This window comes from Phyllostomus hastatus, unplaced genomic scaffold (genome assembly GCF_019186645.2).
Source record: "Phyllostomus hastatus isolate PE091 unplaced genomic scaffold, TTU_PhHast_1.1 phas_contig_1, whole genome shotgun sequence".
Lineage (NCBI taxonomy): Eukaryota > Metazoa > Chordata > Mammalia > Chiroptera > Phyllostomidae > Phyllostomus > Phyllostomus hastatus.
The window spans coordinates 48,187,970-48,201,176 of NW_025333498.1; the positions used below are offsets into that span (position 1 = coordinate 48,187,970).

Below are 13,207 nucleotides of genomic sequence, written 5' to 3' on the forward strand. Positions count from 1 at the left end.
ATCCCCAATGAATTTCTCAAACATTAGAAAATTTTCAAAATGTAAGAAAGGCTTTAATCCATATTAATATTTCCTTGTAAAGTATATTTACTGCTATCAGAAAACTCTATGAATATTCCCTGTAATTCAATTAGCATTCAATGGGAAGACTCTGGAAGAAGGAAAACCACTATATAAATTAGTCACAGAGCTTTCTCTCTGCACAACAGCAACTGTTCAAGTGAACAGCACCTCACCAGTGAGTCTGGCTTTGTTCACAATCACTGGATCAAAATGAGTCATAAAAAGTGAGTAGTTCTGCACAAAGTAAACAGGCCACAGAACAAAACTGATTTAAAAAAAAGAATGAAGCAAAATATTTAGTAATGATTATAAAACAAAGCAAAATAATATACTAAAATGTAAGGGGGCAGTGTAGACCAGAGCTGTTAAGGTGTTGGCATTTTAATTCTGATCTTTCCTACCAGTCATAGTACAAATCCACTGGAGTAGTGGTGTGGCATTAAGACTTGAAATGGTCCATATTCTTCAAGTTCACAAAGTTGAATGTTGTTTAATAACTTATTTTGGGGGGATATTAACCCCTTACCAGATGTATCAGCAAATATGTTCTCCCATTCTGTGGATTGTATTTTTATTTTGTTGATGGTTTCCTTTGTGTGCAAAAACATCTTAGTTTGAGGTAGTGCCATTTGTTTATTTTCTTTTGTTTCTCTGCCTTAGGAGATATATCAGTAAAAATATTGTTACTAGTAATGTCTCAGCTTTTACTGCCTTTGTATTCTTCTAAAATTTTTATGGTTTAGGATCTAATATTTAAGTTTTTAACACATTTTGAATTTATTCTTGTGTGTGGTATAAGAAGGTGGTCTAATTTCACTTTTCTGCATGTATCTGTCCAATTTTTCCAACACCATTTATTGGATAAACTGTCTTTAGCCTCTTGTATATGCTTGCGTCACTGATGAATATTAATTGACTATAAAGTTGTGAGTTTATTTCTAGGCCCTCTATACTGTTCCATTGATCTATGTGTCTGTTTCTATACTGATTTGAAAGTTTATAAAAACTTACAAACTCAACACCAAAAAAACAAACAACCCAGTTAAAAATGGGCAAAGAACTTAAATAGACGCAGCTCTGGAGAGGATGTACAGATGGCCAATAGAATATGAAAATATGTATAATGTCACCAATCATCAGAGAAATGTAAATTAAAACCACAAGAAGATATCACCTCACACCTTTCAGAATAGATATCATCAATAAATCAACAAACAACAATTGCTGGAGAGGATGTGGAGAAAGGGGAACTCTTTTGCACTGTTAGTGGGAATGTAGATTGGTACAACCATTTAGAAAGCAATATGGAGTTGCCTCAAAAAATAAAAAAAAATGGATTTGCCTTTAGACCCAGTCATCCCACTGCTGGGAATTTATCTGAAGAAACCCAAAACACTAATTCCAAAGAACATAAGTACCCCTATATTCATAACAGCATTATTTACAATTGCCAGATATGGAAGCAGCCTAAGTGTCCATCAATAGATGAGTGGATGACTTCTAGTGAAGATGGAAGCATAAGTAAATATGGTGTGCTTCCTTGCACAACCACAGCAAAAATTACATCTAAACCACAAATAACTCACCCAGAAAGCCAGAAAATCAAGCTGTATTCAAGTCTGACAACCAATGAATTAAAGAAATCAAATTTATCCAGATGCATATGGGGACAGAAACACAGTGACAGGACATGTGGAACAGACAGTTCCTCACCCACGTGAGATAGATAAAAATAGGGAGGAATGTCTTGGGAATGAGAAATTCCAACCCCACACCAGACCATTCAGTCCAGGATTCCAGTGCCAGGAAGATAAGTCCCCATACCTTCTGGCTGTACAAACCATTGGGGTTGGGGTGGCAGAAGAAACTGTGAGATTCTCAGGCATCTTCTCTTGAAGTACCCACAATGGACACTGGACTAACACAAACTCACTCTTTCTGAACTCTACCACCAGGGAAGCAGTTGGAAAGGCACCAGTGGCAGATTAAAAGAAACTAAAGTGTTTGGCATCAGGGTGAGTGCCAGTGGACAGATTCCTACTGGACAAAACTCCATAGGCCAAGCAGCAGCTATTGTCCCATTCTGAATCCTTCCCCACAAAGAAAAACAGAGCAGCAACACCATATTTGAGACTCCATCAACCTGATTCACACAGGTTTCCCAGTCCCGGCAATTAACTAAGGCTTAGCCCCATCCAACTTACAGTGAACTTTTCTATAATAGCCCATGCTACTAAGACCATGAGTCAAAGCAGCTCTGCCTAATATACAGAAACAAAGGGAGGATGCCAAACTGAGGAGACAAAGAAATATGGCCCAAATGAAAAAAAAAAAACAGAAAAAAACTCCAGAAAAAGAATGAACAAAATAGAGATAAGCAATAGGTCAGTGTGAAACACTAGTTATTATTAAAATGCTTATGGAACTCATAGGGTACTTCAATGACATAAAAAAGACCCAGGCAGATATGAAGTTTACACAAAATGAAATAAAGAAAAATTCACACAGAATCAACAGTGGAGTAGATGAAGTTGACAAGAAAATCAATGATTTGGGACATAAGGAAGAATAAAACATTCAATGAATATAGCAAGAAGAAAATAATTTTAAAAATGAGCATAGGGTGAGGAACCTCTGGGACAACTTCAAACATACCAACTTTTGAATCATAGGGGTGCCTATAGGAGAAGAGAAAGTGAAAATTTGGAAATATATTTGAAAAATAATAAAAGAAAACTTCCCTGATTTGGTGAAGGAGTAGACATGAAAGTCTAGGAAGCATAGAGAGTTTCTAAACAAGTTGGATCCAAAGAGGACCATACCAAGACACATCATAATTCAAATGCCAAAGGTTAAAGATAAAGAGAGAATGTTAGAAGCAGCAGGAGGAAAGTGTATAGTTACCTACAAAAGCATTCCCATAAGACTGTCAGCTGATTTTCCAAAAGTAACTTTGCAGGATAGAAGGAACTGGCAAGAAGTATTCAAAGTGATAAAAATCAAGATTATTCTATCCAGCAAAGCTATAATTTATAATTGAAGAGTAGATAAAGTGCTTCCCCAAAGTAGTAAAGCTAAAGGAATTCATCAACACCAGACCATTATTATATGAAATGTTAAAGGGTGTTATTTAAGAAAAAGAGGATAATGAAAACTATGAACATTAAAATGGCAATAAATTCACAACTATCAACAATTAAACCTAAAAAACAAACTAAGCAAACAAGCAGAACAGAATCATAGATGTGGAAAAAATTTGGAGAGTTATCAGTTGGGAGGAAGAATGGGGAGAATAGGGGAAAAGGTACAGGGATAAGTACTGCATATTGGTATGTACAGAACAGACAAGGGGATGTTAAGAACAGTATAGGAAATGGAGTAGCCAAAGAACTTATATGCATGACCCATGAACATCATGAACATGATCTAAGGGGGGGGGGATTGACAGAGGGAATGGGGTACAAGGTGGAGGGAAGCAAAGGGAGAAAAATTGGGACAGCTGTAAAAGCATAATCAATAAAATATATTTTTAAAAGGAAAAGGAAGAAGTAAATAGTTGAGTGGATAAAATAAATATGGGGCTTTTATGCAATGGAACACCATAGCCATAAAAAAGAAAAAAAATAATTACCCTTTGGAACAGCATGGATGGACCTAGAGAACATTATGCTAAGTGAAATAAACCAGTTAGAAAACGACAAATACCACATGATCTCACTCATATGTAGAATCTAATAAACAAATGGAACTATAAAGCAAAATAGAGACAAACCCATAGTGAGCAGGATGACAGCTATGGTGGGGGAAGAGTTAGAGGGAGAAAGATTGAGAAAAAAGGAAAAAGGACTTGTGGACCTGCAACAGTGTGGTGATTGCAGGGGGTAGAGGTTGCATTAGGGGTCTAGCTGGCAATGGAAAAAATACAATAAAAATGTTTCTTAAAGAAAATGATTTTCTTAATTTACTGATCCCCTTTCCCAACCATTCTCATAGCCAGCATGTGGGGTGTGCTGCTCTCTGGCCTCCCCAATGGTCTGAGCCAGCTCCTAGTCATGATCAATGTATGCATGTCTTGTGATCACAATGTGTTTCTCAATTCTTGTTTTAGATATTCCATCTTTTATAATATAGGTGATGTGTGTTATTTTTATTCTTGTAACAGAATCAGATGTGATGGGTTCTGCAGTCAGTAATGTGCCTGAGTCACCAGCTGCCCTGCAATCAATCTGTGGAGATTCATATGGGATGGTTTTGGCCTCAGTTTCAACAGTAAGGACTTTCTGAGTGGAAGTTTCTGTCTTTTGTGAGGCATCAGAAATTGTCACCATCTCTGTTTTTGCCACAGGTGGCTCTGAACAACAATTTGTGGCAAAACATCAATGTCAAGCCCTGGCTGGCATAGCTTAGTGGATTGAGCACGGGCTGCAAACCAAAGTGCTGCAGGTTCGATTCCCAGTCAGGGTACATGCCCGGGTTGCAGGCCATGACCCCCAGCAAGTGCACATTGATGTTTCTCTCTCTCTATATATATCTCCCTTCCTTCCATCTCTGAAAATAAATAAATAAAATCTTTAAAAAAAACATCAATATCAACATGTGACACCTCTTTGTTAACTTTGTTGCTCTTCCTCTGGGTCTTCTACTGAAGACATCTTACTTAACAGTGCCTTCTTGTGCAGTCTTCTCTGCCAATATCTCTGAGGAAAAATGCATTTTCCTGGGTCACTGTTTCTACTGTGCCTACACTGGCACCTGCTTGTTTGCCTGATCTGGCCTCTGACACTGGTTCCTCCCTATTACCTGGAATTCTTGGCTGGCTTCTTCCTCTACCTCTGCTTCATGCTTTTCCTTTTCTTCCTTTACGTGCCCTCAGTCACATGGTGGTGGAACTTATCTTCTACATCTTTCCCTTTTCTATCTCTTATGCCATTGATGCTGTCAGAAGACAGGGAGCTGGAGTCTTTCTGTGTCATAAGCTCTACTTTATGGATCTCCCCAGGACAACTCCCAGGTGTTGTATCCTTTCTGTTTATTTCTTCCATGATTACTCTTTCATCTGTCTTTCCCAACCTCTGCCTGCTTCTTTGCCTTCACTACACTCAGAGTCTTATATGAAAAGCAGATATTATTGAATAAACCATCTACTAAAAGCTGTTTAAAAATAATGATTTTGGGTTTTTTTTTTCCATCTCCTGTTTTTGTCTGGGACAGAGATGCAGTGCTGGAGAAGATACTGAGATTAAAAATGAAGACAAAAATCATGTGACAGTAAGAGCTGAGTAGAAAAAAGAAGAGTCTGAGTCACGGCCAGCAACATAAACCCACCATTCAATCCCTGGACAACCTATTTCTAGATCTATTGTATGTGATGAAATTGTTTTTTGGTTAAGCCACTATCATGAGGTTCCTATCATATACTACTGAATACAAATCCTTAAGTGGCACAATGATTCTAAGAGTGAAAATGTGGTCATTGAAATAAATCACTCAATCACTTTGTATATACATGTTGAATCAGAACCACTATACTGTACACCTAAAATTAATATGAGTAACCTATAATTAAAAATAAATTTTAAAAAATTAAATAACTCAATATGAGTTTAACAAATTGAGTACAACTAAATAAAATAGTGAACAAAATAATGATTTGGAAGATTTATTAAAAAATCTATCTTAAAATTCATAAAAAAATGGATTTTAAAAGAAAATATAAGAGCACAGGGTGGAGAGCTATGAAAGTTAAAAATATGTGTCAGTAGCCATACACTAGCAGTCCAAAGGGAAAAAAAATTTATAAAGGAGGAAATATTTGAAGAACTAATGACCAAGTTTTCCCAGATTTAAAAATTTCAAAAACCTTAAGATTTGAAGGGTTTACTGAATAACAAAAAGGATAGAGAAAAAATATATAAATGCATAGGATAATATAGGAAAGATAAACAATAAACACATAATCATGAAATTTAATAGGAGCAAAGATAGAATAAATTCTAAAAATCAAGTATATTGAAGGGAATAAAATAACACCAAAAAGATTGTGGATGCGATTGATATCAGCATCCTCGAAGCAATTCATAATGTAAGAAAACAATGGTACTATCTTCATATGTCTTGAAGAAAAATAATTTTTAAGATCTCAAAAGCTTGCCACATAAGGAACTTTTTAAAAAGAATTTTTAGAGAAAGTATCACAACAAGAAAAATAAATCATGGAGGGTTCTGTAAGACATATGAGAAGTGAGAATGTATAACTGACTTATAGAGCTTGGAATTATCTAAACCACAAACTAAAAACAGTATGTAATCATAAAAAATTCAGAATAAAATTTTATTTCTTTTGTGGCATAATTAATAAATGAATTATTTCATAAACTTCTCAGGCAGAGAAGTGTCAGGCAGGAAAAATTATGTAAATATTTATGTGATGTAATGGGCATAGGTAGAAGTCTATAGCTAACAATTAGAAAATACACATTTTTAAGTAGACATGGATAGAAATTTTATGTACATTTATTATATACTAAGGCAAAAAAAGTTACAGCAAATTTTTAAAAATTATCATACTTTCCATGTTTTAGACATAGGGCAATTTTAGTCAGACATCAATAGCATAGCTATCATAAAAATATACATTTAGAAAATTTATGTATTATGAATGTTTGATGAATCAAAAATTGAATTAAAACATTTTAATTTAAATCAATAATTTAAAAATTAATTTAGACCAGAATAATATTAAAAATATATCATATTTTCATGTGCATATTGAAGCTAAAGTTGTCCTCATGTGGAGATTTACAACCTTAAAATCACAAAAGAAAAAAAAGAGAAATTGGCTTAAATGTCCAATATAGAAGTGAAAAAATATTACCATAAAGTTGGATTACTATTTGTCATGTCTGTAACTGTTTTCTATGCACTGGACTTATTCTTCATCTCTTTAACCCACCTCTTTCTACCTTCTCCAATTAAAAAACAGCAAATGATTTAATTTTCTCTCTTAGCAAATCAATTATACTTCTTTATTACTTTCTAGAGTTTAGAATATGCATTTTAGACTAACCTAACTCAACTTTCAAATAGACTATACCTCCACAGAGTAGCAGAGGTGCATATAACAGAATTTTCAGCTCCTCTCTCTTGCTCCTGTGGCACTGCTGCCCACTTATTTCAGTTCTTCTATACCCATATCCACATGCATAATCATTTAAATGGTAACTATTTTTCTTTAAATAAGAAGTTATATTTTTGGGTGGGGGTTAGGTGGAGGGAATGACATACATCTGTAATAATGTCAACAATAAAAAAAGAAAAGAATATAGAACTGTAAAAAAATTAAGAATGGGAAAAATGAAAACTTTACCTTCATTTATTCCTTTACTGATGTTCCTCCTTGATCTGTGTAGTTCTGAGTTTCTGACCTATATTATTTTCCTTATGCTAGAAGATATTTTTAAACAATTTTTGCAGGGCAAGTCTGCTGGGAATAAATTTCCTTAGTTTATGTTTGTCTTTTGTTTGTCTCTTTCACTTTTGAAAGATAAGTCTTGTTGAATATATAATTCTAGGTTCATGGCATTATTGTTTCAATACATTGAATATCTTAGTCCATTCTGTTCTTTTTCTTTTTCAAAAAGTTTTAATTTGATTGAATTTATCAGAGTGATCTTGGTTAATAAAATATATAAGTGTCCATTGTACAATTCTATAATACATCATCTGTACATTATATTGTGTGTTTACCACCCCATGTCAAGTCTCCTTCCATCACCATTTATCCTCCCTTTACCCTACTTTCCCCAACCCCTTTCCCTATGTTAATCACCATAGTGTTGTCTGGGTCCACTCTATACTTCCTCATGTGATTCCTAATGAAAAAAAAAAAAAGATAATCCTTATCCTTGGTCCTCTATACTGCAGGGGTGTCCAACCTGCAGCCCACAGGCTTCATGAGGCTCAGGATGTCTATGAATGCAGCCCAACACAAAATTATAAATTTCCTCAAAACATTATAAGACTGTGTGTGTGTGTGTGTGTGTGTGTGTGTGTGTGTGTGTGTGATATTATGTGTTTCAATGTATTTAATGTGTGGCCCAAGACAACTCTTTTTCCAGTGTGGTCCAGAGATGCCTAAAGTTTGGATACCCCTGTAAGTTTTCCCCTCCAGTGATTTCAAGATTGCCTCTTGTCTTTGTTTTCTACAATTTGAAAGTACAGTTCTAGATATGTAGGGGGGGGCAGTTGTTGCTTGTATTTGTATTTATTTGCTTGCTGTTTCTGAGATTTCTGGATCTGTGATTCGTTGTTTGTCATCAATTTTGGGAAGTCCTCAACAATGATTTCTTCAAATATGTTTTTGGCTCCATGTTCTCTTTCTCCTTCTGATATTCCAGTTACTCCTTTTAATAGTATCCCAAAGATCTTGGATAATATACATATTTTTAATTCTTTCTTATCTTTGGCCTAATCTCAAATTCACTGATTATTTTTTTTGCCATGTTGAGTCAGTCTACTGACACAGTAACTGTAACATTCTTTATTAATGTTACAATGTTTTAGATAATTCTTCTTTAGAATTTCCTTCCCTTTGTTTATGTTTCCTATACTTGCATGTTGTTTACTTTTTCCCGTATAACACTTAACATATGAATGAAAGCTCTCTTAAATTCTCTGCCTAATAACTCCAACGTCTGTGTAATGTGTAAGCCTGATTCTGATAAACATTTTTGTTTCTTCAGTTTGAGTTTTTTCTTGCTTTTTCACATGTCATAAATTTTTGTTTAAAGCTAGACAAGTTTATCAGGTAATAAGATGTGAGTTAAATAGTTCTCTAGTGTGAGGACTCATGTTAATCTTGCTAGGAGTGAGATAATTTTTGATTTTACTAGATGCTTCAAGTTTCTCTAGAGTCCTCAATTTCATCTCCCATTTATCTTTGAGATTACCTAACAACTACTCCTTAAATAGAGTCTCTGCCTTTCACCTCTTTAAGATATAATCCATTATTATCATATCAGATCCCTGTTGGTGTGGGACTGTGGAGCTCTCCATAACTTTCCAATTAAATTTTGGTGCTTTGTGATGGGACCATCAATACTGTTTCTCTAGTTGTATGACATTTTTTTCTCTTGCCCCTTACTCTCTTCCTTGACTTCAGAATTACCAATCCTATTTCCATGAACTACTTCCCCTTGTTGACCAATTCCCCCTAAAGAGAGATAGGAGAAAAGGTGGGGTTAAGTGAGGAGGGATCTCTTTTCTCCAACTGGGATAAATTGTCAGAACTGAGTTTGGTAAAGTCTTTTCCTTGGGAAATAGACCTTTTTTAGAAAAAATATTGGTTACTCTTCTATTTCCCCTGCTAGAGCCATGAGAGGCTTTGTCTGAGATGATCACAAAAAGAAACTGTGTCTCCTAGGAGAAAAGCTCATGAAAGTGTGCAGACCCTCTTAAGACATCAGCTCTTCAGAGCTTCTCACTCTTACACTAGTCCACACTCAGCTTCTATGAATTCACCGAAATTATCATGTAAAATTTCAAACAACTTATGGTTATAATAAATTCTGATCCAGGTAAGCAGAAACAGATTGTGGTTTCTCTTTATACATATCTCTAACTCTATTCATCTGAATGTGTCTATCTTCTCAGATTTTGAGGTGGCAGATTGCCTAGTAACCTTAGTTTTCATATTGGTCCTAATGTTCAGTTTTTTCACCTTTTTTTTGTAAAATTGAAGAGTAAGAATTTCCAAGCTCTTCATATCAGACCTAAAGCTAGAGACTCCAATAGTGAGATTTTTAACAATTGTTTGTTTATTTTTATACTATTCTCTATTACTTTTATAACAAATTGTTCAAATCATACTAAAAAAATAATTTGTGTTTGAGGAGGTAAGCAATAATTTTGTGGAATATATTTTCCCCATCACCATATATTCCCTCATACCCTCTTTGACCTCCACCTACATCCCTCCCCCACCACCCCCACAGTCACCATACTGATACACCACACACAAGGATAAACTCAAAATAGATTCTAGACCTAAATGTTAGAACTGAAACCATAGAAATCCTAGAAGAAAACATAGGCAGTAGAATCTTGGACATTTTTCATAGTAATATATTATCTGAAATATTTCCTTGGGCAAGGGAAACAAAAGAAAAATAAAATGTACTACATCAACTAAAAATATTTTAAAGATTTTATTTATTTACTTACTTACTTATTCATTAGAGACCATGGAAAAGGAGAGAGAAAGAGAGGGGGAGAAACACTGATATGAGAGAGAAACATCGATCAATTGCCTCTTGCAGTGCCCCAAACAGGGACTGGGCTTGCAACCCAGGCATGTGCCCTGACTCAGAATTGAACCAACAACCTTTTGCTGTGCAGGATGGCACCCAAGCAACTGAGCTAAACTAGTCAGGGAAAACTAAAAGTTTTTGCACAGCAAAGGAAATCATCAACAAAATAAAAAGACAAACCACTAAATGGGAGAACATATTTGCCGATACATTGAATAAAGGGTTAATGTTAAAAATTTATAAAGAACTTATAAAACTCAACACCAAAAAATTAACCAATGTAATTTAAAAATTGGAAAAAAACACGAATAAACACTTCTCCAAAAGGGACATACAGATGGCCAGTAGACACACGAAAATATGTTTAATGTCACTAATCATCAGAGATATTCAGATTAAAACCACAATGAGATATCACTTCACACCTGTTCAGAATGGCTATCATCAATAAATCCACACATAAGTGTTAGCAAAGATATGGAGAAAAGGAAATCCTTTTGAAAGGCTGGTGGAAATGCAGACTGGTGCTTCCACTGTAGAAGGCAGTATGAAGTTTCATCAGAAAATTAAGAATGGAGCTGTCTTTTGACCCAGGAATCCCACATCTGGTAATTTATCTAATGAAACCAGAAACACTAATTCAAAAGGATATATATGCACCCCTATGTTCATTGCAATGTTATTGATAACAACCAAGATTTGGAAGCACCCCACGTGTCCACCAATAGATGAGTGGATAAAAAAGCTGTGGTATATTTACATAATGGAATACTACTTGGCCATGAAAAGGAAGAAAATTTTATCCTTTTCAAGTACATGGATGGATCTGGAAAACATGATATTGAGCAAAAAAGAAAAAAAGAAATAACTCTGGAATATTTATGTATATACAAATACTTGTTCTCTAACAATGCTGAAATGAATAATGACATGCTTAAAATTTAAAGATTTCAACAATACAAGTTCTGTCCAGAACTGTCCATCCATGTAATATGAAAAATAGAGTCATTTATTAAAGAAGATGCAAAATACAAGAAACATTGTACATAGGTCAATGACACCTCAGTCCTCTTCAAAGTAGGCACTTTGGGACCTCACACAACTCTCCCAATCACTATCAGCTGCCATGAGATATTTTTTTGAATCTCATCAAAGGTCTGAAATCTCCACCCTTTCAAAAGTGATTTTAATTTTGGGGAAAGCCAGGAGTTGCTGGGTGCCAAATCTAGGCTGTAGATGGACTGAGTCACCTGGGGGATTTGATGTTTCACTAAAAAACTCTGTACAAGGTTTGACGCCTGAGCAGGTACATTGTTGTGATGAAGCTGCCAATCACTAATTCCCCATAGCTGTGGCCATCTTAATCATCTGAATAGTTTCCCTGGAGGAATATTCAGGATGAGCATAAAATTTGATGCAGATTTGTTGCTCTACTTGCTCAGTCATTTTGAATGTGACGGTCACAGAACACACATGCTCACTCAAGGGTGTCTACTGCCCCTCACTGACTAGTACAATGAAGTCATTATTATTCAGCCATGTGCATTCCAGTCCATCCTCCTCGGCTGCCACTTGATATCTATGTCACACAAACGGTTCTCGTTATGTTAAAGTGGCTGGGCTTTTCTGGAACAGACCTCCTATACCAGATTACCTCCTCTAACATTTTTTATAACTTTCATATTTAGTAGAGTCACTTCAAGTGAAGAATGCTTTTCTGAGCTCTATATATGCTGATTTACTCCTATCATTAAAATATACTTCCCAGTCTAATTTTTATCATAGTTCATGACATTTGAGTCTATCTACTCCATGAGATAGTCTGACATTGTCTTTGTATTATCTACAGCTGCAAATGTAACATAATAGACATTTAATAAGTGTTAATTGAATTGAGGCCAAAGACAAAAATGTGCCATTTTTCCCACATGAAAAATGTATTTAACAAAATGTAAAATAATTAGTATGTTTTTACCCCAAATTTTCTATTCTTAATATGCAGTATAAACTCTATAACTGATTTAAGGGCTCGTTAGCCTAACTTTTGGAAATACCTAAAAACTTGACCCCCATTTTGGGTCCACAGTGCTCAGGTCAGCAATCACAGATCATACTATTTTGTACTGGGACAGCTGAGAGTCATGAAGACGTTGTTCATACCTGAATATACTGTGATCTTACTTCTAATCATATTAAGCATTGTAAGGTTCTGAAATGGATGAAATATCCCTAGCCTGGATATAATTCTTTTCACTTACTCAAAAAACATATATCTCAAAGTATATGGCTTAACTAGAGAATTGCCATTATTGTTCCATGTCTAATATCACCTTTAGCCATTCAGATGTTGTCATCTGTATCCACGTGTCCACTGAAATACAAAAACAAGGAAGCTTCAACATATGAATATAATAGGACATGACCATTCAGTTTATAACATAGATAGAACCTCATTTCAAATTGTCTCTTGTAAGTGGTATTTTTGCCAATTTCCAATACATGAAAAATTCAATTATTGCTCCCTAACTCCTATACATAGACCATTGTTTCTCAGTCTCAGAACAGGTCTGCTTACACCCTCCTTTAGAATAACCAATGTGCTTGTTAAAAGTGTAGATTTTCTGCCAAACTCAGACCCATTGGGTTGGAATAGATGAGAAAATATCACAATCCAAGAGATAAGCATTTCAACTAATTCTCCAGTTGATTCTATCTTATACTAAATTTTGTAAAGCACACCTCAAGTTTTAGAAATAAATACAATCAAAATGATTTTTAAAATATCATAACTTCTTTCAATGTATGTTTAAATTTTCATTTGATATTTTATCCTTATT

General features: G+C 34.9%; 1 pseudogene; it reads right to left on the reverse strand.

Moving 5' to 3' along the window:
* Positions 1–4,019: 4,019 nt before the first annotated feature.
* On the reverse strand, positions 4,020–5,325 carry LOC123825945 (annotated as a pseudogene).
* Between the last annotated feature and the right edge of the window lie 7,882 nt (positions 5,326–13,207).